This window comes from Mesocricetus auratus, unplaced genomic scaffold (genome assembly GCF_017639785.1).
Source record: "Mesocricetus auratus isolate SY011 unplaced genomic scaffold, BCM_Maur_2.0 Super-Scaffold_100006, whole genome shotgun sequence".
NCBI lineage: Eukaryota > Metazoa > Chordata > Mammalia > Rodentia > Cricetidae > Mesocricetus > Mesocricetus auratus.
Window position 1 is genome coordinate 3,997,261 of NW_024429190.1, and position 24,362 is coordinate 4,021,622.

Consider the following 24,362-nt stretch of genomic DNA (forward strand, 5'->3'; position numbering starts at 1 on the left):
GACTTTAGCATGTGTTTGAGAGCCCATGGTGGGTTGGGTTTCCTGTATCCCTCTCTGGTCAGCATTGATCATTCTCATTGGTCAGGCTCTGTGTGCTGCCTCCTCAGTGGCTACAGTGTAATTTCCTGAAACAGCCTCACCCTTTCATTGAAAAAAAATGTTTTCATACAATATGTTCTTATCATGCTTTTCTTTCAATCCCATCCAGATCTTCGCTGACTAAACCCATCCCAGATTCTTCCTGCCTCCCTATCTGCCAAATTTTACTCAGTTTATCCCTCTCTTTAAAACACACACACATATACACACACACACACAAAATAAACCAAAATATAGGTGCAATAGACCAATAAGACAAAAGCTGGCCTAACAAAGCTATATGAAATAGAGTGTAGTGGTTTGAAAGAAAATGCCCCCCCAAAAGAGTGGCACTATTATGAGGTGTGACTTTGTTGGAGTAGCTGTGGCCTTGTTGGAGGAGGTGTAGGGGTGGCTTTTGAAGTTTCCCATACTAAATCAATGAAACAGTTTACTTCTCAAGATGTAGAACTCTCAGCTCCTTCTCCAGCATTGCATCCACTGCATGCCATCATGTCCCACCATAATGATAGTAAACTAAACCCCTGAAACTGTAAGACACCCAAATTAAATATTTTCCTTTGTAAGAGTTGCCACAGTCATGGTGTCTCTTCACAGCAATGGAAACCCTAAGACAAAGATATTTAATTTGCTTTGTGTTGACCATATACTTCTGGGCATGGGGCCTGCCCTGAAGTGTGGTTAAAATATTCAGTGAGATTCTACTGGAAAAGATGAATTTTTCCCTTGCAAGGGGAGACAAGATTGCTTCTTGGTTAGTGATATGATCCTGTGTCCTCTTAGGCTATGATCTTCCCACCTGCATTTGGTCTGCAGAACTGTGGAGGAGATAAGAGTGTACCATCAGCCTTGCTTCCCCTCCACTGTGTTGATTATCAGTGGTTAGATACTGTAGTCCTCTAAGGAATATTAGCCATGATTACAGAATCTCATTGTAATCAAGGAGGACCAACTCATGCCAATAAAACACACACACACACACACACACACACGTAATAACAATTATTATCTTATCTACAGAAAAATGAGAAAAAACAACATTCATCATACAGTTAAAATTTTTAAGATGTGATCAAAAATTCCTCTTTGGAAAATAATTAAATTGCTTCAAATAAAGCATCTTGAATTCCTCTTAAACGTTTTGACTTATAAATCAAAAACAACTGTGTATGATGCAGTTAAGATAGATGTCAGACAGCGAGGCTTGAGGCCCTTGAAGTTGGTATGAAGGGCTAACAGGAGTGCTAGGAAGTGGTCTGGAGGGAGTGGTTAGAGTAGTCCTTGTGCACGTGGCATGCTTATCAAACATTTCACCATTATATTTGTGAACCAGCAATATAGTTTCCTTTGCTTTGCTGTATATTTTGAATAATATCAGATTTATGGGAAGTTGGGTGATTAAAGAATCTGGAAGAGAGCCAGGCAATACCTTTAATCCTAGCACTCAGGAGGTAGAGGCAGGTGGATCTAGTCTACAGAAAAAGTTCTAGGACAGCCAGTCAGGGCTACACAGAGAAATCCTGTCTCAAAAAAACCAAAGAGGGGAGAGAGAGAGAGAGAGAGAGAGAGAGAGAGAGAGAGAGAGAGAGAGAGAGAGAGAGAGAGAGAGAGAGAATGAGAATCTTGATACCCTCTTCCTACACATATTCCTGCATTCACATGGATATTATGTTCTCCGTTCTTCTCTCTTCCACTCCCCATTGTCACATGCATCAGTTCACGTGTGTGTGACACAAGCACACATACTCCCTTTTGTCTCAGAGCAAGACATACTAATTCGAGAGCCCACCCTTCTGTCTCTCAGTCTAACACTGCCCTTCACAGCCTTCCCACACTCCATATTTATAGCTCATTCCCTGGCACTGATAGGCCTGGCCCCTAGTCCTTTCTGTATAATTCCGCAGTTTTCCCAGTCCCCTGTGTGCATTCAGATCTTCAGCCAGATCCACCTTCCCTTTGCCCTGTAACCAGTGCTCCTCAAAGAAAGGAGAACGTAGGTAGAAAGGGAGGAGGTTCCTTTAGGAGAGGCTGACTTCTTCCCTCAGATAGTGATGAACTGATACATGAAAGTTCCACAGATTTTTGGAAATGTTCACTGGGACCTTTGATACATAGAAATGTTATATCAAACTAAACCTAAAAAAACCAGGCAATTTCGTTGATCTTCGTGCCTTAAATTGCCATGCAACTCATACCTGTATTTCCAATGTTTTGGGCATAAAAGCACCCAGAGAAGTAGAGGCCAGAGTCACGTCATTATCAATCACAAACTCCCTCTCATCAGCGTTCCTGGGACAGAGAGCCTCTCACAGAACCCTTGCTCTTGATGCTATCTGTAGAAACTGTAGAGAAGGCAGTGCCTTGTGCCACATGGAGCTGCTGAATGGGGAGTGGGTGGATGTTTGCGGATATCTCATCAGACAAACCTGGGCTCACAGTGGAGACCCAGTGCTGCCAAGCTAAAAATCATCGCGTCGCTCAAACCCTGGGGGAGTGCAGGGGTATGGTCTGTTCTTGGCTGACTGCCCCCAGCATTTTAAGAGCACAGCTGGCACTTTTGTGTTCAACGTGACATTGGCTTGGACTCTAGAGCACCTGTGGCCATCACAGAAGCAGTAAGACTATGTCCCTGGGCCTTGACAACAGCGCCTCATCCTGCATTGAGAGGGATTCTGTGCTTGGGGTTCTGTTCCGTGGCTGCTGCTCTTGTACAGGCTGCTGACAGGCCAGGACCAGCAGCACATGAGCTGTATCTACCTCTGCTCCCTCCCTCCGTGTTTTTATTGGGGGCTCAGGGCCTTCCTTCCCTTTGGTTTCCTATGCTGGGTCTCATAACTCTTGCTGGTCAAGTTCCTACTCAGATGTGTAAGCTATGACTTCAGATGACCTCTCTCCCCTCTGTGGTACAAGCCAGGTTCTCCCTCGGGCATTGGGCCCGGGTGCACTTAAGGCTTGGCTAACACTGTGTGCAGCCTTCCCCTCCTCTTTGCTGACAGTGACCTGAAAAATCTTTCCTCCCTCCTCCGGAGGCATCTTCCTTCCGACTTACCTACTCCTTGCCCGGCCCATAAGACACTAGGCCTCTTTGTCCATTCAAAGGTTTCACCACAGCCCATTGGCCGGTGTTTACTCCTGGGGCCTCCCTGCCCTGTGTGGTCTCTGTCTTTCTGGAGGAGTTCCTTGAAGTTTTCTGAAGGCTCCACAGCAAAATAAGAAGTGTCACTGCTGGCAAGACTGGAAGGAAAGTTCAGCTTGGACATTCCCTGAGGTCAGGGCAGGGTCTCCATCTGTGCTGGAGTGTATGACCAGACAAGGGCCACCCTCACCCAGCAGCTACCATTGTAGCTTCCTTTCTCAGAAGATTGGGTCAACCTCCCCTTAACCGCAGGTTTCAGGGCTCAGAGTTCTCTAGAAGTTGTAACAGGTAAATGAGTCTCATTCCTTGTATTCTCCAAAACAAAGACCTAATGGGGTCAGAGTCCTTCTTACAGAGGCTCAGACGGATGTGTGTGGGCCATCCAGCCATGTCTGTGAGTACAGACACCAAGAGATTCCCTGTAATTCTTCTTTTGCTCTAACAAAAAAGGTACGGAGTAGCCTTGAAGCCTGTATTCACAGTAGATTCTCCAAAGTGCACCTTTTGTTTGGATAAACCATAGATTCATTTGTAGAGAAAAGAACATGGGCTGGTTGTTATCCAAGAGTGAGTAAAAAGGGGGATAAATCCCTCTACATTAGATAAGACACTCTGGTTCCTACCTGAGAGGTTAGAGGGAGCGGGGAACAGGTGAAGAACAGGGCTGTGGTATCAGTCAGGCTTGAGAACAGGTTTGGAGTTCCCACTGGAAGGTGGGAGCTGCAATTGCTAGCCTTCTATGGGTCTAAGAGTAATTGCATTTGTGCCCTTGCATGGCCAGGTGGGATGGTATAGTTTCTCCTGAAAGCTTGTCGCTGACCACGAGGTCAGTGTCTGCGGGCTGCCTAGTGTACTAGGCATCTGTAATTCTGAGAAGTTTCTCAGCAACTGTAATAAATGCTAAAGGCTGAGGACATTTATGTCCGTCTCACAGTGTGAGACATGCATGGTTGTCTTTTTCTTTGTGTTTCCTACATAAAGTATTTTTCTCTATCCTAGTTAGAGAGCGGGCCAGAACTCTGCAGATCATGCCACACCATGTGCCCTGACTTACAAGAGCTGGAAGCAGTCGTTCCCCAACAGCAAGCACAAGTGTGCTGACTGTGAAAAAAAGAAGAAACAGCTAGAGGATGATGTGTTTGTTGCCTCAGTTCTATACATGCTTAATGTCCCTAGGGGTTTCCCCTTGAGGCAGTAAGGGAACTCCCAGTAAAACTGCCCAGCCCTTACTGAAGCTGCCCTTGTGACCCTCTCTGTGAGCTGGCCTCTGCTGTTGCCCTGAAGTATCCAGCATGGAGGAGTCGTCTCGGTAACTGTTCCAACTGTTTACTTGCCCTGTCAACCCCGTCTCTGCCATTCTCCTAAGCCCTGCCTGCATCTCTTCTCATGGTTCAGTCCCTGATGAAGTGGACTCCCAGACAGCCAAGAGTTCAAGCCAGATTGTTTATATTTTAAGCCGTTATCACCATCGCTGTTTCTCCTCTCAGAGCTGCGTACTGAGCTTGCAGACCTTCCAATCAAATCAAACTATTGGTGTCAGAGAAGAATTCTTTTTATTAACAGTGTGTCAAAATACTGCCTTGCATTTCAAAACATGACCAAATAACAAAGATTTAAACTAGTGTTTTCTAAAATAAATCTGTTGTTGGAGGCAGGCAGTCCCTGACTTGGAGTTCCTACAGGAATGTTATTTACTTGGTTGTACAAGACAAAGATGGTGTTGAGCCTGTGCAGAGAAGCATGCTGAGTGGCAGACAGACTATAGCTTGAGCTTCCCAGAGTTAAGTCACCACACACGTGTAAGAGTTGTCTACTGTGCTTGGCACCACACAACCCCCTCTCTGCAGCTTCTTTCTATCCTTCTTTCACAGATAATTAATGGTCTCAACTTGGTTCCTTTGTTTGAGAGCAAGGGTGTAAGTTTGGAGCCCATTGTGACAATAAAGCAAACAGATAAAAAGGAATTTGAGGGCATGAAAGCAAAAACCATGGAAGAGCAATTAGAGGTCCTTGCAGATGACACCATTCTCAGGCCTGGGGTGACGTAGATAAGCCAGTCAGTCAGGATAGTTGTTCAAGGGGTATTCTTTGTCTGAGGTTCAGTGAGGAAGTTGACTGTATTTATTTGGTAGGGAAGGTGCTAGAACAAGACTGGGTGTGAATTGGAAGTTCATTTGTATTGGAGGGGGCAGCTGAGTACAAGGCACAACATGCCAGTGAATTTCAGGCAAAATGAGGCCCTTCCAGGAGAGGAGAGCAAGGCCAGCTCAAGGAACAGAGGCCGTGCGACTATGAAGGAGGCCACTGTGAGCAGCAGCGCAGGGAGAAGGAAGAGGACTATGAGCGAGTGGCCCACAGGGAGGCAGGCACGGCCGAGGTTTTGCCTGCTTTTCCGTTGCTCTGACAAACACCATAAGCAAGAACAACTTAGGGCGATAGAGAGTTTTAGTTTGCAGATTGCAGTCCGTCCCCGAGGCAACTGAGAAAATGAGTGTGGAGGCAGGAGCTGAAAGAGAGAGCATGCGGGAGCGCTGCTCACTGGCTTGCTCTCCACAGCTTGACAACTTGCTTTCTCACACAGCCCGAGACAACCTGCCTAGGAGTGGCACCACTGGCTGTGGGCTGGGTCCTCTCACATTAGTTATTAATCAAGAAAATGCTCCACAGACTTGTCTATAGGTCAATTTGATGTAGGCATTTCCTTAACTGATGGGTTTTTTCTCTTGCCAGGTGACTCTAGCTTGTGTCGTGTACACCCAAAAACTAAAACCAAAATAAAAACCAAACAGTTTGACTAGTACAAGTCCCTATCACAAATGGGTGGAGTTGGTGTCACCAGAGAACACACTGCTGGATGCCGGAGTTGGGATGGTTCAGTGACACTGAACACAAAAATAAGCACCTATAGGTTTTATGAGATGTTGGAATTCCAAGGCCACTGAAGTAATAAAGTATTTTAGGAATTGGTTTCGATTATCAAACAGTTTAGGCAAGTTAACTATTTTCAAAGAAGCAAAATTAGTTTGTCTTGCTGGCAAATGTTGCCATTCTTATTTGGAGTCTTGATAGTTGAATGCCAGCTAGACCAGGCCGCTATAAATGTGCAGCAGATGGAGCTGCCCGGGCCCTCAGACAGGAGGGTTGGGGGTGGAGGGACAGTTTTCTGTCTCAAAGCAGAGGATGTGCCAGGGAGTAAGTCCATCCAGTTTGTCATGATCTGACATCTGCAAGAGTCTTCTCGGAAATGTCGCTGTAGGTACCAGTTACCTTTATGATAACTTTTATGAGAATTTTAGATAGGGGCAGTTCTCGTATTACCTCAGACATCTTTGCAGGATGTGGGTGATTAACAGTAGATAGGTTTGTATTTTAAAATGGCTTTTCGATTGGTTAGCATTTGACTTATTTCAAACATGTGCACATGTTTGGGTTATTGTTTCTGCTGTTGCTTGTGCGGCATTCCATGATGGGTGCACACGTTGAGGAAAGGGTTCTGTCCTGGGACATGTCCTCTTCCCTGTAGGCAGGGGATTGTGACTGGCCTTCTGAGCTCACAGGCCTGCTGTGGGTTTTTGTGCCAGCATCTCTGGACTCCAGGGACAGAAGCTGGTGTGGAGAGAGGGGCAGGGAGAGCATTTGTGTGGATGCCTAGGCTCCCCTTGATCCAGCTTGTACAGCTTGCACCTATTTGAATATTTTAAATATACACTGATATTTTAGGATGTAGACTAGAACTAAGTAACCCTTGAACTAGTCTTTTCCCAAATTAATTCATTCTTAGTAATCTGAATGTTCTTTTTGAAGCTTCAAATTAAGTTTTTTTGTTTTACCTATGGTAGAGGGTCCAATGGGCTAAATATTGTCAACTCTTATCTGTACAAAACTGTGATTTTGGTTTCTTCAGAGTGGGACTTGAGGGAAGGGATGCTGTATTGAATCAGATTGCCTGGGATTAAATGTGTTGCCTCTGAGCTTGCCAGGCTAAACCCGTACTCCAGGTGCAGAGGAGGGAAAAATCTATTCCAGTTCGAGAAGTCCCAGCGTGAGTGGGCCGCACACACCTGAAATAGCAGGGAGTTTAGTGCTCTTTAGGCCTTCCCAGTGCTAGCAAGAGCTCATTGAAATGAGTGTATTTACAGTGACGTGGCAATCTTTTTACAGAAGGCCATGCCCAGAATACATGTCTGTGGGCATCTGATGTCACCTAAGAGCTGCAAGCCATGTGGTAAAATCTGAGGTCCAGTCCTCACGCCATCAGTCTTTTTAGTTCCCTCTCGGTGACCTCAGTAAATGTCTGTTTACTTGTTTATAATTTTTAGCAGCTCACCCAGGTTTTCCTTAAACATTAAAGTGGAACTTTGTAAAAAAATACTTCTACTCTCCCTTTACAACTATATCTGCTGCAAAATTATTTAAATAGTATGACTAGCTATTACACTGCTGGCCTAAGCAGTTTGGGAATGTCAGAGTTGGCTTTTAGTGACTTTGTCCCCATCTTACAAATCCAGCCCCTGGCTGGTGGAGCTCTTTTTGTGAAAGAGCTGAGGAAGTGGTTTCCGGAGTGGCAGGAGGAGGGACGGTCCACGCCTTGGAAAGCCTTGAGTGCCCTGTGCATCAGGGCAGGGGTCAGCAAGCAATTTGGCAGAGAGTCTGGTGCTAATATTTCCAGCTCCCTGGGCCATCTGTCTCTGCAGGGCTCCTTGGCTCTGTCGTGGCATTCATGGCCACGGAGCAGCATTTGCATTGTGCCTGGGTCCCGTGCTAGTTTGTCCATGAGCAGAGAAGCCTGAATTTCTTGAAATGTGTAACAGGAAGTGCCGTTCTCTTGTTTTCTCACCAGCCCGTTTTAAAAATGTCAAAGTCATTTGCTTGCACATAGGCGAGTGGGAAATTTTTATATGCCTGCCATTTGTATGTCATCTTTCCTTAAAATTATATTTATTCTTGTGTGCATGTGTGTAAGATGTGTGTGGGGGGGTTCTGTGTTGTCCATGTGAAGATAAGAGGACAGCTTTGTGAAGCTGCTTCTCTCCCACTCTTAACGTGGGTCCCAGGGATGGAATTCAGGTTGCTAGCAAGCACTTTAATGCCTCGCCATCTCAGAGGCCTGCTTGCGTCTTCTTTGAGAAGATGCCCGTTTCAGTCTGTTAAATACTAGACTTCAAGGGTTAGACAGAGAAGGTTGAGGTTAGACCTACACTGTAGAGCTAGTCTGGTGTTTCCTTACACCTGCTTCTAAGCGGCTCTCAGGCAGGCGCTGCATTAGCAGGGATGCTTTTATAGACATTTAGAAACCAATGCTCTGGCTGCAACTACAACAGGGGTTGGACTAGAGTTTATGGGTCAGTGTGCCAACCCTGCTGGTGAGGGGCTCAGGGCTGACAGCGCCCACCAGTGCTGAGACCTGGTAGTAGCAGAGCATCTTTGACCGGAAGAGATGCACAGGAGGCCAGACCTTGCTGCAGAGGAAGAGCAGCTGGTCCTCATTCCCTAGCTGATGCCCTCCCACAGGTTGTCTACACAAATACACTTAACAAAAACAAGTTACTAAGAATTCAGCACTGTGTGTTGGTAGCAAACATACTTCTATGTGTGTATGTGTGTGCGCATGTCCATATGGGTGTATGTGGAGATATATATGCATGTGTCTCTGTGTAAGGCAGAAGTCACCTTGGGTGTCATTCCTTGAGAGCTGGCCACCTTTTGGGTTTTTTTTTTTTTTAAGATCCTTTCATTAGCTTGGATCTCACCAACTGGGCCGGGATATCTGGCTAGCCAACCCCAGAGCTTTCCTTGTCACTGCTCCCCAATACTGCAATTACGAGGTATACCACCATGGCTGGCTTTTTTCACATGTTGTGAAGGTTAAATTTAGGTTCCCATGCTTACGCAGGTAGCACTTTTCTGACTGGGCTATCCTCACCACCTGCTTAACATTTCTGAAATCTTACCATCATGTTTTTTAAAGGTTAGATAGCAAATGAGTTTAGTGTGCTTTGTAATTCTCTAGTAGGTGGCTATCAAAACAGCAGTGAAGTAGGTAGGCTTTCAGATTGCCTCTGATGAAGACTTAGTTTCCATATTTATTATCAAAACAGCATTGAAGTAGGCGAGTTTTTTAATCTTTCACTTCGCCTCTGGCAAAGCCTTAGTTTCTGTATTTACTCTCTGTCCTGTTAGCACCCCTATTTTCTATAGAAATAGTCCATTAAACTCCATTCTGGGAGATTAAAATCTGACAGTGGCTTATTAAATTTATGTTGTCCTCGAACTCACAGAGACCTGCCTGCCTCTGCCTCCTGAGTGCTGGTATTAAAAGCGTGCACAGACATGAGTTCCAGGACAACCTCTAAAGCAATACAGAGAAACCCTATCTTGAAAAAAAATCATGTTTGTGTGCTATATCTCCTAGGGATTTCTGTGTTTGCGTGACCAAGTTTGTCTCGCAAATGGCATTGGCTCCTTTCATGGCGTCTGGAGTGTGAGCAAGCCAGATGTTTTTGCTCTGCCGGAATTCCGGTTCTGCTTTCTTACCCTCCCTTCACCACACGACTCCTGAAAGCAGTGCTTGGCACCCAGTAAACACATATTAAATATGGGAACAAATGAGCATATTGAGGAAATTCAGAACCAAATCCAGGAATCTGAGTTGAAAGGAACCTTGTTTTGAATGGGACTGCTGCTTCTCACCACCTCAGAGCTTTTCAAACTTCTCCGCCCTCCTGAAAAGGATGGATGCCTTTTATTTTGCTTTTTCAGGTGCTCCAGATATGCTCACATCTGTAGGTTAAGCTCGGTAAAGCATTTGCTTGACAGCATAGGTGCATTCATACTTACTGACTGCGTAAGCAAGCTCCAGACAGAATCCTGTGTTTATGAAAGGTTTAGGCACTGGCATATTTTCATTCTGCTAACTTGAAGTTCAGCCAGAAGGGAGGAGAAGCTGCCCATGGGTATTTTTACCCTTTCTCAGGTCAGCCTTCAGCTATCTCAGGATTTTCTTTGTTTTGTTTTGTTTTTCCCTGAAGACAGGACAGGCACCTTGTCTGTTCCATGAGGAGTTTTCTATAACTGAACATTGACTTTTCTAGTTGAAAAGATGAGCAGAGAGAGAAAAGGTTGATAAACAACACACAGAAAAACGATTTCCTTTTCCTACCTCTGGTTGTCTCAAAAGAAAGAGTTATGATGATGAGGCCAAGAAGCCTGCATTTATTGTCCTTTGCCTTAAGCTGAGCAGGTGTTCTGTGCTTACTCAGAATCCGCCATGGAAGAGCTAAGCTGAAGGAGTGGGGTGAGGCTAGCATGGGATCCTTCCTGAGTGCTTCCCCACCCTGTTTTAACAGTAAAGCAACACCCAGACTTGAATACATGCTTCACATTCCTGCCTACTGGGCCAGCCAGGGGCCCTGGGTAGTGGCTGCATCTTGTTCCTTCTGTTACTTACAGAACTGTGGCAAGCAGGTCCTTGTGGTACCACACAGCTCTCTCCTTTCCTGCAGCCTCTGATGATATGACCTTAGAGCAGGCCTCCAACTGTGGGTTGCCTGGAGACCCTGCAGCTCTCGGGAACATGCTTGAAGGGATGCATTTGCCTTTTGTGCTGCTGCTGTTTGCACTCCTGGCTCTGTAACACTCATTTCCTGCCCTTGACAAGGAAGGGGAAGAAGGCCGTAGATTCCTTATTGCTCCCCCATAAGACCTAAGCATGGATCTCTCACTTGTTCATCTGTTAGAGCTGTGTTCTCCCACATGTTAATGTGGCATCCTTACCTGTGTTTTTTTTTTTTTTTTTGATACACTTGGGTTTTGGCAACAAAATGTTTGCTGTTGTCTTACTCTTCCAAAGATCTATTTTGTATAATTTTTGTAGTGCTCACAGATACTAATAATGTGCCAATGATTTATAAGTAATCAAATGCACAGGAATGGAGGTAGTGGCATAAAGTCTTTTCAGGTGCAGTCATGATGTAGACCTTGCTTGGTGACCAGAAGGAATGGCCTTTGTCCTTTAATTGGACCCCTGGGGTTGTTTTGTCTCCAGCTACAGTGTGGAAAGAGTCAACAGCCCTTCAGTTCAGTGGGCTTACCTACTGGCATGAATTGGCATGAAAAGTCAAATTTAAGGAAATAGAGAGATGATGATGACAATGACAAAGATTGTTATTATTTTGTGAGTCCCACTTTGTAGTCCCATCTGGCTGGGAGCTTATTACGTGAACCAGTTTTGCCTTGAAGTCTCAGAGATCCTCCTGCTTTTGTGTCCTCAGAGCTGGCATCAAACGTGTACTCCACCTTGCCCAGCTTGGGATAATGTTTTTATTGGTTTTCCTGCTAACACACCCTGTTCATATGAAGAATCAGTGTGCTAGGAGGAAGACTAATGAATTGAAATGGCATCTTCGGCTCCTTTGAGGTTTAGTTCAAACTCATTTGTAAATTTAACCATAACACACGTTGAAATGGCTTTGTTTTTGTAATTTTGTTGGTTGAAACTGAGAAACTAATGAATGCTGGTTGCAGTGGTGTCAATAGGGTAGATAAAAGTGGAACTCAGTTTACAAATTTCCCTTTACATATACTTCACAGGACAAGTGAGTTGCATTATCTGAATAAAAACACAATTCCCCATAGTCTACACTCCATAGCACTCAGAAGCAAGTCATAAACCAGGTGCATGTTGGTGCTTTGCCCAGAAGTTCATCTGTTTGAACTTAGGAGGATGGGGATATCTTTGCAGCTGAGTCATATGTGCAAAAGGGCTGGCAAGCAGCCTGCAGAAAAACCTTTCTTCACCTTGTCCTTTAAAGTAATAGCCAGCTGACCTTTAAAACAAATAAGAAAAACAGAAAACTCAGGTCCTGAATGAAATTTTTGCTTATAATAAAGAATTAAATTTCAATCTGGATTTATTATACATTTTCTTTCTGTTGCAGAAAGTTATAATTAATTTTTGTGCTTAATTTGCTCATACAAGGTTGTTATTTACAAAATAAAATATTTTCACAGCATGTGTCAAGTTAGGTACTTGAAATGCTAGTTTGTCCTGGTGTCTGGTGAATACCAAATAATAAATATTTCGCATTAACTCAAGAAGTCTTGCAGGATTATAAATTACTGTGAAGGAAATCACGAGTCAAAATATAGATGGAATCATGGGTAGACTGAATCCCATGGGGACCTAGTTTTTATTATAGATACAGAGATGCCATTTCCTTAGGCTGTATTAGTGGAAGCACATTTTATCCTGTGATTAAAAAAATAAGTCTGCCAGTCCATGTAGACTACATCAATCTATGTAAATTCCAAGCTCATTGTAGAAGCCCTGAGAGCCTTAGTAGGGAGGGACCATACAACAAAAAAGAGCATTCCCATCCTCCTGCCTTGGACAGCAGAGGTCTCCACTAGATGGCTCAGAGAACAAGATTCCATCCAGAGGCAGGCCTGGATGAGTTGTCCCTTTCCATCCTCCTCTTTGGACTGAGATAAGCTCTGTTCCCAGGGCCGGGGAGCACCCTGTCTCACCTGTATCTGTGTCCTTGCTAGACCCAGGTGACAGTTGTGCCCTCCAGCCACTAGCTTGTGAGTATTCTGCCCTCATGCTGGTAGTGGTCCATCTGCTGGGCAGAAACGAGCAGGAGTCAGTGGTGGGGGACCATCCCCTCTGAAGTTTTGCACTGCCTCTTTACTCTGGGCTCTCTAGAGGATGCAGGGATACAAATGCCAGTAGCCTCGAGCAACCAAGGGATGCTGAAGCAGGCTGGCACATGACGGAAGAGTTGGGATGCCCCTACCTCTGAGGTTCTGCCTTGTGGGATTTTCTTGAGCAGGTTATTAGAAACGCTTTTGTGTATAAGGTTGAAGGCCACATGACAGTGAGGGACTCACATTAGGAATGAGAGCATGTGATTGATCTAAGCAAGGAGGCTCCCTGAACTCTCTGGACTGGGGAGAAGGTAGGGCAGCTAGGGCACTCCGATTGCTGCAGACAATCTATGACACACATACTACAGCTGTGTGATAGTCTTACACACATGAGAGCAGTGTGATAACCCTGCCGTGCGTCTTTTAACACAGCACATTCCCTTTCACCCACATCTGTCCCAGCCTGGCTCGTGTGATTTGATGCCACCAGCTTGAGGAAAGTGAAGGCATCTTCTTCTTGCTTCAGATGTTAGGATTACTTTAATCATACACCATTTTGTTTGGCAGTGAGCATCTCCTGGCGGCTGAGCTGAGCCAGACCTGAGCTGAAGTTATGGCTCCATCCCTCGCTAGTTATCTTGTGTTTTGACAGTTACTTAATCCCAGTCTCGGTTTCATCTACAAAAAAAAAAAAAAATGGGAAGTAACCCCTCCCTTATGGGTTGCCAAGCAGACCCAAGGAGACCGTGTGTCTGAGCGGCTATCTCAGCACTATCTCAGAGTGAGAGTGATCATTCCATCCGTATTAGTTATCTCCTCTCCCCCCTTTGAAATGGGGAAACACTACAATGCCAGATACTTTTGCATAGAAATGATTATGAAATGTTTGGAAGTCGCCAAATTGGTGTTCAATGACATTAGACTTGTGTCACCATCAGTGGGACAGTCTAACGAGACCAGTCTGGCCAGTTCTCTCTCCCAGGCTTCAACCAGAGTCCTTGAGGCAGGCAGGCAGGGCTGAAACCCTGAGCCACACAGCCATGCCTGGGAGTCCTTATCCTCATGGCTTTTGAAATTACTTAAAAAATGGTTAAGAGTCATCTAAAAGTCGATGTGTACACTTTGCAGTTTACCCTAAGGCAGAGCCCTCTGCCTGCTGCATGATCACACACACACACACACACACACACACACACACACACACACTCCAGGAGGAAGTTCTAGATCAAACTGGCAGTGTGTGGGATTGACATGGTTGTCGTGAGCAGGATAATATGAGGAGAGGAGAACATGGATGGCCCCCTTCTCAGCCATCCCTCCCTTTCACTGAGGTCTGCTACAGCCTTTCCCTATCCATGGTCATATCCCCGAGTAAGGTTTGTACAGCCCTGGTTCTCAGTTCAGACCCTTACCAGTCCCTCCTCCGGTTTCAGAAGCTTTCTTGCTTCAAGCCTCCGGCTTTCTCACCCATCTTCTCTTTGCTACTAAGAGTTCTTGAAGCACACACCCTTCTCTTCTTCCCTCTTCTTCAGCAATGTACTGCTCCTTCTCTCTCTCCCAGTGCCACTCCAATGTAGCAGGCTAGGGACATGGGAGAATAAGGGTCCTAGATTCCAGTCCAGATGTTCTCAGGTTCCATGGTCCATGTGCACCGGAGCCTGAGTGGGAACGTGCTTCTCTTCCTTTGCTCCAGTGGGGTGAAAGTGACAAATGATTTCTCTGGTAGGACACTATCCCAGAGTCACTCTTGGGGTTTGGGTAACTTCCAGTGAATTGGCAGTCACTCCATATGTTGTCACCCTGAGGCTACTGAGAACTGCCACTGATGCCAGAGTGAGTGATCCCTGATGCCTGCTGTTGCTGCCTTCATCTTGCTTTGCTCAGCCCACATGGCAGTGAGGAGTTGCTCTGTATACATATGGCCTGGGACTCTTTCCTCTCAGATGCCTTTTCCCCCTACTTGGAGGACTTAGCAGCTCTCCACACCAGAAAGTGTGACTTTCTGCCTGGGTTTTCCTCCTGTTTCTAGCCCTACTCTATGGGGTAACACCTTCTCCTTTCTTTTCTCAAAACTCTTGAAAAAAAACCAGTTTTTCTGTTTTAAGTTCTTTCCTAGGGAGGTGACCTTCTGAGAGCATAAAGGCCACTGCTCTGTAGCACTTAACTGCTGTTTCTGGGACAAGGCCTCTCTGTTGTGAAATATTATTGTAACTGGGCAAAACTGTGTTCCATTTGTTTATGCTTCAGAATACTACTTTAACTGTGTAGAGCTGTGTTACATTTGTTTATGCTGCATGTATTTAATTATGGAAAGATGGGTTGAATTTTTTTCACCTTGCCTGCCTAAGGCACCTGATTGGTCTAATAAAGAGCTGGACAGCCAATAGCTAGGCAAAAGAGGGATAGACGGGGCTTTCAGGCAGAGAGAATAAATAGGAGAAGAACACTAGGCTCAAGAGAGGAATGAGAGAAGGCAGGAGAGATTGAGGGAGAGGCCTGGGTCCAGAAGCCAGGCAGCTGCCCCAGCATCAGACAAACCAAAGAAGCAGTGACAGTAAGATATACAGAAGGAAAGAAAAGTAGAAAGTCCCAAAGCAAAAGGTAAAGAGAAACAGGTTAATTTAAGTTAAAAGAGCTAGCCAGAAATGGGCATTTATAACTAATAAGAAATCTCAGGGTCATGACCTGGGAAAAGTCTGGTACTCCTCTCAATCAGAGACACCTTGAGAAAGACACAGCGAATATAGTCTGTAAGCATGGCCACTTGGCTCCTCCCCGCTCCCCTTCTTATCTCTAATTCCCCCTTTCAGCTGCTCTCTAAACAGGCTTGATCTCTACATTCCCCCAGATGGGGCCACACAGGAACCAAACTTGGCTAAATTGAGTCTGGACTTCTTATTCCTTCTCTGTCTCTGGCATAATGAGAGGCTCTGCCCCTTCCCTGCCAGGAAAGAGGAGGTGCCAGAGTCATTTTGGATTTCTTTACTGACGTAGGTTTCACTCCCTTGTTCGGTCAGCACACTTCAGCATACTCAGCGTCACCTTTGGTGCTTTGACCCTTCCCAGTGTGGTTAGCTGTGATCTCACTGTTGCTCATTCATCTACTCGTCACTGGGAACCTACTACTCTCACACACTTAGCACCTGGACAGCCATAGACAGTGTGTCAAAGCCTCTTACAAGCCTGACATCACCAGGCATTAAATATACTGATGTAAAATAGGAAAGCAGATGAAAACGATGTTTCAGGGCCGTTTTTTTGGGTAGAGTGTCCGCAGAGATTTTCCAAGTGCGTTGTTGTGTGCAAAGCTCATTGGAAACAGAAGTGAACCACTCTGGGGGTTGGGGCATGTCAGATGCCCTGGGATGCAGTGGAGGTTGGTAGATCTAACTAAGGCTAGGAAGGCCAGCAGAATGGCAGCAGTGTTTAGACCACAGGAGAAATAACAGAGGTTGGGGTAGTAAAAGGGGTAATGGTGTAGAAATAGGTGTGGATAGTTTCTAAAATCTTAGGGCATACCTCAAAGAGAGTATAAAGAAAAGCATAGGATGTGCTGTGAGCCCACCAGAAAAATCCTCCAGGGAAATCATCGCTAAATGCTAATACAATCTTTTGTTGTCCTCCAAGGATTTTCTGCAACCGCTAAGTTAACCTCCTGTGTTTCTGCTCCCAGATTCCCTTCCCTAGTGGCCTGGCTGGTTGCTGTGCATTCTAAGTTGAAGCCGTGCTCGAAAGCTCAATTGTTCATATATCCAGCCATATTTCCCTTCTTTTCTTCTTAGTTCGTGCATGTTGAGTACTGTGCTGTTTTTTAAAATGTAGCTCAACCAGTACCTCCATATTTTTTCTAAGGACCATATTCTCCTCTTTAGGCAGAAAATGCTCATACTCTCATATTGAGCGTTTGTCTACTTAGGTATTTTTTGTGTTTATCATGCTGCTGGGGTTGGAATTCCCTATATCTCACCATATACCGACTCTAACAAGGGCTTTTGGCAGTATGCTTCTGCAAGGCACTTGACTCTGTCTGTGGTATTCATCATTGTTGTGACTGCCAGGAAGCTTACATTCCTGTCTACTTCCATAGGAACTGCAGAATTTGTGGTATCATGGGCTTTTGAGCAATTTCAGGGCCTTTCACACCTGTGTCTGTTTTAGGTACAACATAATGGATTAATAATACTCATGAAAGTAATGGTAAAATTCCAATCCAAGAAACACATGACTTCTTGTCAATAAAGTAGTAACTCAAGGAAGCAGGCTGTCAGACAGGAAATGGTTTTAAGCTGAACAATTATGAGGTAATAAAACTCTTCCCTAGTGACCCTGTCATTTGTGAACAATTGGCCACCTCCATCAAGCCTCAAAGCTTCTTCATCTAGGCTTGTACCTCCTGTTAGTGATAGCCCTGACACTAGCTTTGCCTCCTTGTGGGCTCCCTTTGAGCACCTAGAACTGTCTGTGTACTAGAAAGAATTTGAAGAAGTAGGGTAGCCAGAGGACAGCTATGGCCTCCAGCAGTGGCACCACTGTCAGGCAGCTCCCATGATAGTTTTTCCCAGGGATTCTGACTCCTGAATCCCAACTCAAAACAGTTGTTTACTGTCATCACATTCTCAGAATGGGCTCTGCCTCTCAGGGGTGCTGTGTGCCAACAGTGGGCTTTTCTGGGGCACAAAGGCTTGCTTGTGTCACTACAAGCTTCATTTCAAAGGATTCTGGGGAAGAGTGATTGGAGTGGCTCCTGTAAGAATTTCATCACTGGATCTTTGTGCCTTTGGCCTCAGCCTTTTACTTGGCTCACTTCTCAAGTATATATCAAGTGAGAATGTGAATGTGTTCCTGTCAGCTGAAGTACCTACGATGACACAGGGCCAATTTAAAGGCTAGGTTGTTCTGTAACTGCCTGAGAGCATTTCTTTTGTCCTGAAAACTGACATATCATCAAAATCATGCTTGTGGCTTTCCAGAGTGCATTTCAGAAATCCTAACCAAGAGTAATAACGTTAGTGTAGCGGGTAAATGGCCTCTAGCCTTGTCATAGAGAGGTAACTCCATGCTGGTCCTGGGTCTGAGGCCAGTGTCAGGGTATTGCAGGCTTACTGATAGGACATGAGCTTCTGGCTCTGCAGGAGCTTAGGGTATAAGGCAGACTGGGGATTGAATTCCTGTGGGTCAACCAAGTGACTGTGATGGGTGTGGCCACCTTTCGAGACTGTATTGCCCTTGTGTTGGTAGCAAGACAGCTCTGCTTCAGCTATAGTCTTTCCTGCTATGAGATAGCAGAGCTCTAGTCATGATGCATTGTGAGCCTCATGTTAATAATGTTCATGCCATAAGGACAAGGCAACTGGTCTACCAGCAAATAAGTAAGGCCTGGATGATGCCATTTCCTTAGTGTTTGAGGTCTGGCCATCAATAAGTTTGTTCAGAGGAGACTTGGCAAAGGCTGCAGTGTGGCTGCTTGGCTCCTTTCCAAGAGAAAGACGAAGAAAAGCTCTCACAGACTGGCTGAATGTCACTGTACTCCCAGCACTACCCCAGACACTCTTAGACACATTTCCTCACTTTATCCTCACAGTAACAGCAATGTGAAATAACTGGGATGATCCTTCTTTCAATTGGAATATGCATTTAAAATGCTTATTTTTAGACAAAGGAATCCGGCATGTTCTACAGCCGCCTCAGAAATAGCATAAGATATTCAGATTAATTCAGACTTTGCAGGAATCCCATGGTTCAGTTTCTTATTAGTAATCTTTGAAAATATATGCTTGACTGACAGCTTGACAAAGTACTTTTAGTTAAGTAAGAATACTTAGATACTTAAGCACATGATGGGACATGTTAATACTTCTTAAATGTGGGTAAACCTCTGCATATCACCCAAGGAATAAGACACCACTGAATGAAACTCTCATCCAGCACTGTGTTGAGGTCTGAGCAAGACTACAGGAAGCATAAACCAAAGAAGGTCCCATGGGAAGTAGGACCATGCCTTCACGATAAACCCCTGCCTAGAGAATTCTAGTTACAGCTTTAGTATTTGATCTTGAGGATTCTTGGAGAGAGTTTAATAGGCCACTTGACTACCCTAATGGAGGTGGCTGAAAGAGAAATTCAAAGAGAGCTCAAGAAGATGGATATGGAGCTCTGTGTGGGTGACAGGATTTGGTTGTTTTTAAATGACTTAGTTCATGTTCACAGGTCAGTTTTGAGGATATGTCTTTGTCTGCCTGTAAATAGATAATCCATTTTCCTATTTGCTTTGAATTTAGGATCCAATTAAATACAAATAACACCTCATTCTACAGTGATAGTACCATATTTAATTATCAAAGGGCAAATGCTTCTTTCTCTGTTCTCTCATACCAAGATGATACTCTTAGTCTTCTCATTTTCAAAAAGTATTTTGTAGCAGCTGTAAAAATAAAGATGAAAACCATTGGTGGTGAACACAGAGTGACTTCTAATAGTCATTGTCAGAGAAAAGAACATTCAGAAGCAGTTTGTGGTATCTTTGGGGGCAAGAATTGAAGGAAAAAAGGAATAAATACATTTTTCTTTTTTCTGGGAAACCCATAAGAGAAATAGTAGATATCTGTAGGAAAAGGGTGTCTGATGAAAACAGAAGTGAGACCTCCTCAAGCATTCCTCCTTATATGATTTTGATTTTGAGGTGTAAGGTGTTTTACATATTCAGAAAACAAGACAGTGCCAAAGTTGAAGCTGAATCATGAATTTGAAACAAAACAAAGCAAAAATGTTGTCTTAATACATAGAATTGATAACGCGGTTGAGACTATTCAGCCTAGCTGCAGTGAAGCCCTTCATAAAGCTCAGAGTCATGATCCTATGGAAATGCAAGAGACCCAGGACAGCCAACGTAACCCTGAGATAAAACAGTGAACAGCATGCCAGGACTTGTTTTACCTTATTTCAGTGCTAGCAAGAAAAGCCTTCCAGCCAGTGTTGCCAGTCAACCAGTGTTGCCAGGCAACCAGTGCTGCAGGGCAACCATTGCTGTCAGGATAGCTGTGTATCCATATGCAAAAGAATGCAATTGAATTCAGTATTTATATTATACAGACATGCAGTGGATCACACACTATAAAGTTATTACTATTATTACTGTGTGTATATGTGCACACATGACACATAATGGAGTATGGATACAGGTGATGTGGCGGAGGTCAGAGTACTACTTTGTGGAGTCATTTCTCTCCCTCCACCTTTAAATGGATTCCTGGAATTAAACTCAGGTTTCTAGGTTTTTGCAGCAAGCACCTTAACCATGGAACCATATTGCTGGCCCAGATCACAGACCATAATCTAAGAGCTAAAAATGAGAAAAGTCTTAGAAAAAAACAAGAAAAAATTTTTGTGATATTGAATTAGGAAAAGATTTTTAAGTCTAATAGCAACTACACAGTAGGCCAAAGAAAACATGGATAAGTTAGACATATAAGCATTTGTGCTTCACAGAATACCATGAAGAAAGTAAAAATGGGATCCATGGAATGCGTTAAAATATTTGCCCATTTCTTATGTGATACAGGGACTTTATTCTGGAACTTGTAAAGAACTCTTCCCATCCCTGTTGTAAAAAGGCAACCCAGTTAAAAAATTTTCAAGCAATGTAAGCAGATATTTCTCTAAAGGAAATACCAAATTGTCAATAAACACAAGAGCTATGCCTGATTCTATTAGTAACTGAGGCCATGCAAATGAAAGTCGAAAGTCGTGTGAGCTGCCTTTGAGAACACATTAAAATGGCTGTAATAGAAAAGCAGGAATGTAGAGCCACTGAAACCCTCATGCATTGCAGTGACTTTGAAATGGTTTGTTAACTCCTCTAATTATTAAACATGTGTTGGCCACAAGGCACAGCAATTTTATACCTAAACAGAAACATGAAAATGTATGTCCATATAAAAACTTGTTCACAAATGTTAATGGCAGCATTATTTACCATAACTAAAAAGTCCACTAACTACTGAATTCATAATTATAGTGTGGCCTGTTCATACAATGGGGTATCTTGCAGCACTCAAAATAACGAAGTGCTGATACATGGTGCAGTAATGAACATATAATTTGAAAATATTGTGCTATGTGAAAGAAACTAGCCACAAAGTCCATGAGGTATATTGTTCCACCTATATGAAATATCCATAATAGACAAATAAAAAAAACTGATCAGTAGTTTCTCAGATCTAAGGAATGGGAAGGAGCAAAGGGATTGGTTACTAAGACATATAGATTTCTTTGGGGTTGATAAAAACATAAAATTTTTTGCTGTGAATTTTTGAAACATCGAATTGGTGCAAATCATATGGTATGTATATATCAATAAAGCTGCTTTTAAAAACCCAATGCTAGAACTACAGTACAAAACGAAGACTCTAGTGTTCTAATGTTCTAATTTAAATAGGTCTAGCAATAAAAAACAGCACCTGAAACTTGACTGTGCTTTTGATTGAAAAAATATATCCAAAGAATTGCTTGGGCACAACTGAGAATTTTGAGTTTAAATCAAGTATTAAGTGCTGTATGCTTAGGTCTGATGAAGCATCATGGGATTGACTAGGGTTCATCTCCATACCTGAGAGATGCCTTGCTTCAAGAAAGATTGCATATAATTGATTTAAGTACACCTTCACATACTTGATAGCATCTTGTAGCAAGGATGCAGAATCCCTTATCACTAGAAGTTTCCTGTGTTAACATTTTACTCTTACCCCTGCAATGGCGTGAGATACAGAACTGTTGAGTGTGTTTTGTACTTGAAATTCTGAGGGAAAAGAAGTCTAAAACATACAGGAAAATAAGGTATCTGATGTGTCTAATACATTTTCTTGGGGCCACCTATTCTTTAATTTATGGCATTTGTCTTAATTTACATGCTTATCTCTGGTCCTCTACCACTCCTGTGGCGTTTATAGGGTGGTTACTGCTCAAGATATTATTTATCATTTAAAATTTAGACTATATACTACAGCCTGTTGTTAGACTATGACTGCCATTGAGGAGATTTAACAGTATTCAAAAAATCATCTTAAGCAATGCCAATCAATACTTGGCCAGCTGCTTTAAAAAGTGGTTTAAAGGAAGAAATATAACATATATGTACCTTTATCTTAACAAAATATGTAGAATACATTTATTGGCAAATTCTTCTATATAGAACAGTCTTTCATTGTTGTTACAGAGTTCCTGAGGATTGCTAATTTGTAGAGTAGAGGGGTCGGGCAGTGCCACACACCTTTAATACCAGCATTCAGGAGGCAGAAGCAGGGGGATCTCTGTGAGTTGGAGGCCAGCATGGTCTACAAGTGAGTTTCAGGATAGCTAGAGTTGTTACACAGAGAAACCCTGTATCAAAAAGAAAAAAAATGGAGGTTTATTTTGGCTCACAGGTCTGAAGTGTGGAAGTCCAAAATCAGCATCTACACCTGATGGTGATCTCATACAGCATCATAACACAGTAGAAAACCACAACAAATGTGTGAGCATGTGAGATGAGACATGGTGTGGTGTGCTACAGGTGACCTTGCTCATACCAGTGTTTGCCAACCTCGTGACTAATCCCATCCTGAAAACACTGTATTAACCTGGATGACCCGTTCACTTCTTGCAAGTTTTGCACACAGAACTCTGACATGCATTGCGGAGGGGAAAATCATATTGAAACCACAGCTGGAGTAAGGCCTTTCTCTAAGTGTGAATGGAGCTTATACAGCTCTGAGCCTCAGCATTCTCAGGACACTGAGCTCTTGGGGCAGGTGAGGCTGGAACCAGCTTGTCTCTTCTTGCTGATGCAGAGGCCTGCATGGTTGGCATGGAGAACTACCGCTTTTTCCTACATAGCACCAAGCCCTCAATAGTTGTCGTGTGGTTCAAGAGCATCTTTTAAACAATTTATTAATGAAGGTACTTGATATTTTCTTTTAAGTTTTATAAGGGACAAGGGCAATAAAAGATAGTTGTACAGAATCAGTAGCGAAGACATTTTCGCTTTAATAATTCTCATTCTTTTACAGTTTGCTTGATGACTTCTAGGAAGACTATTTTAAAAATAAGGATAATGGTCATTGTCAGATTTGTCCACAGTATTTTACATCAGCTGTTTTGTCGTTACTATAGTTTGGGTCTGGAATGTCTTCCAACCCATGGTTAAAGGCTTGACCCTCAGAATGGTGCTTTGGAGTAGTAAAACCCAGTGGAAGGAAGTTATATTGTTGAAGGTGCACCTTTCGAAGGACTATGACGATTCCCCATGGTCTGGTTCTCTCTTTGCTTCCTAACTATTATAAGGTAACAGAACATTGATCACCAGCTTCCACCATTAAGAACTGTGCCAGCATAGACCCAAAACAACAGAGCCCTCCAGCCTCAGCATGAAATAGATAAACCCCATCATTCATTACCTTGCTGTCACAGTTTCAGTTGTCTATTTGACATAACTGGGAAGAGGGAGGGCACTGGTCTGTGGGCAGATCTATAGGGGCTTTTTCTTAATTGCTAATGGATGTAGTAGGGTCCAGCTGACTGTGGGGCCTGGACTGTATTAAGAAAGGAAACTTAGCGAGCTAGAGGGAGCAAACCAGTAAGGATCATTCCTCCCCGGTCTCTGCTTCAAGATTCTGTCTCCAGGTTTCTGCTTTAGTTCCTATCCTGACTTTCCTTAGTGATGGACTGTAATTTCAAAGAGCAAGCCAAATAAATCCTTTCTTCCCCCAAATTGCTTTGGGTTGTGTATGTCACATCAATGGGAACCCATCTAGGGCAATTGTATATCTCAAGAATTTTGTCCATGTGACGGAAAAGGTTTTTTTTTAAAAATAAATTTCATTTAAATTGGAAACAATCTTAGTTTACATATAAATCCCAGTTTCCTCTCCATCCCATCCTCCCATGCCCCCATTAACCCCCTATCCACACCCCAGGGAGGGTAAGGCCTTCCATGGGGGATCATCAAAATCTGTCAACTCTTTTGGGTTAGGGTCTAGGCCTTCCCCTGTGTATCTAGGCTAAGAGAGTATCCCTCTATGGGAAGTGGGATCCCGAAGTCCTTTAGTGCACTAAAGGTTCCACTGCCAGAGGCCCCATAGACTGTCCAGTGTTCCTAGATGACAGCCTCATTCAGGGTCCTGGTTTGGTTCTATGTTGGTTCCCCAGTTGTTAGACTGGGGTCCATGAGTTCCCACTTGCTCAGGTCAGCTGTATCTGTGAGTTTTCCCAGCATGGTCTTGACCCCTTTTTTGTCACTCCTTCCTCTCTGAAGCTGGATTCCAGGAGTTTGGGTCAGTGCTTAGCTGTGGGTGTCTGCTTCTGCCTTCATCAGATACTGGATGAAGGCTCTAGGATGGCATGTAAGGTAGTCATCAATCTCATTATTGGGGAAGGGCATTTAAGGTAGCCTCTCCACTATTGCTTAGATTCCTAGTTAGGAATCATCCTTGTGGATCTCTGTAGTTTT

At 43.8% G+C, this 24,362-nt stretch overlaps 1 protein-coding gene across 6 annotated transcripts in view; it reads left to right on the plus strand.

The window, feature by feature from the left end:
- The window catches only part of Cobl (cordon-bleu WH2 repeat protein), a 228,969-nt gene that overhangs the window by 29,770 nt on the left and 174,837 nt on the right, over positions 1 to 24,362 (plus strand). The gene's annotated exons all lie outside the window — the stretch shown is intronic.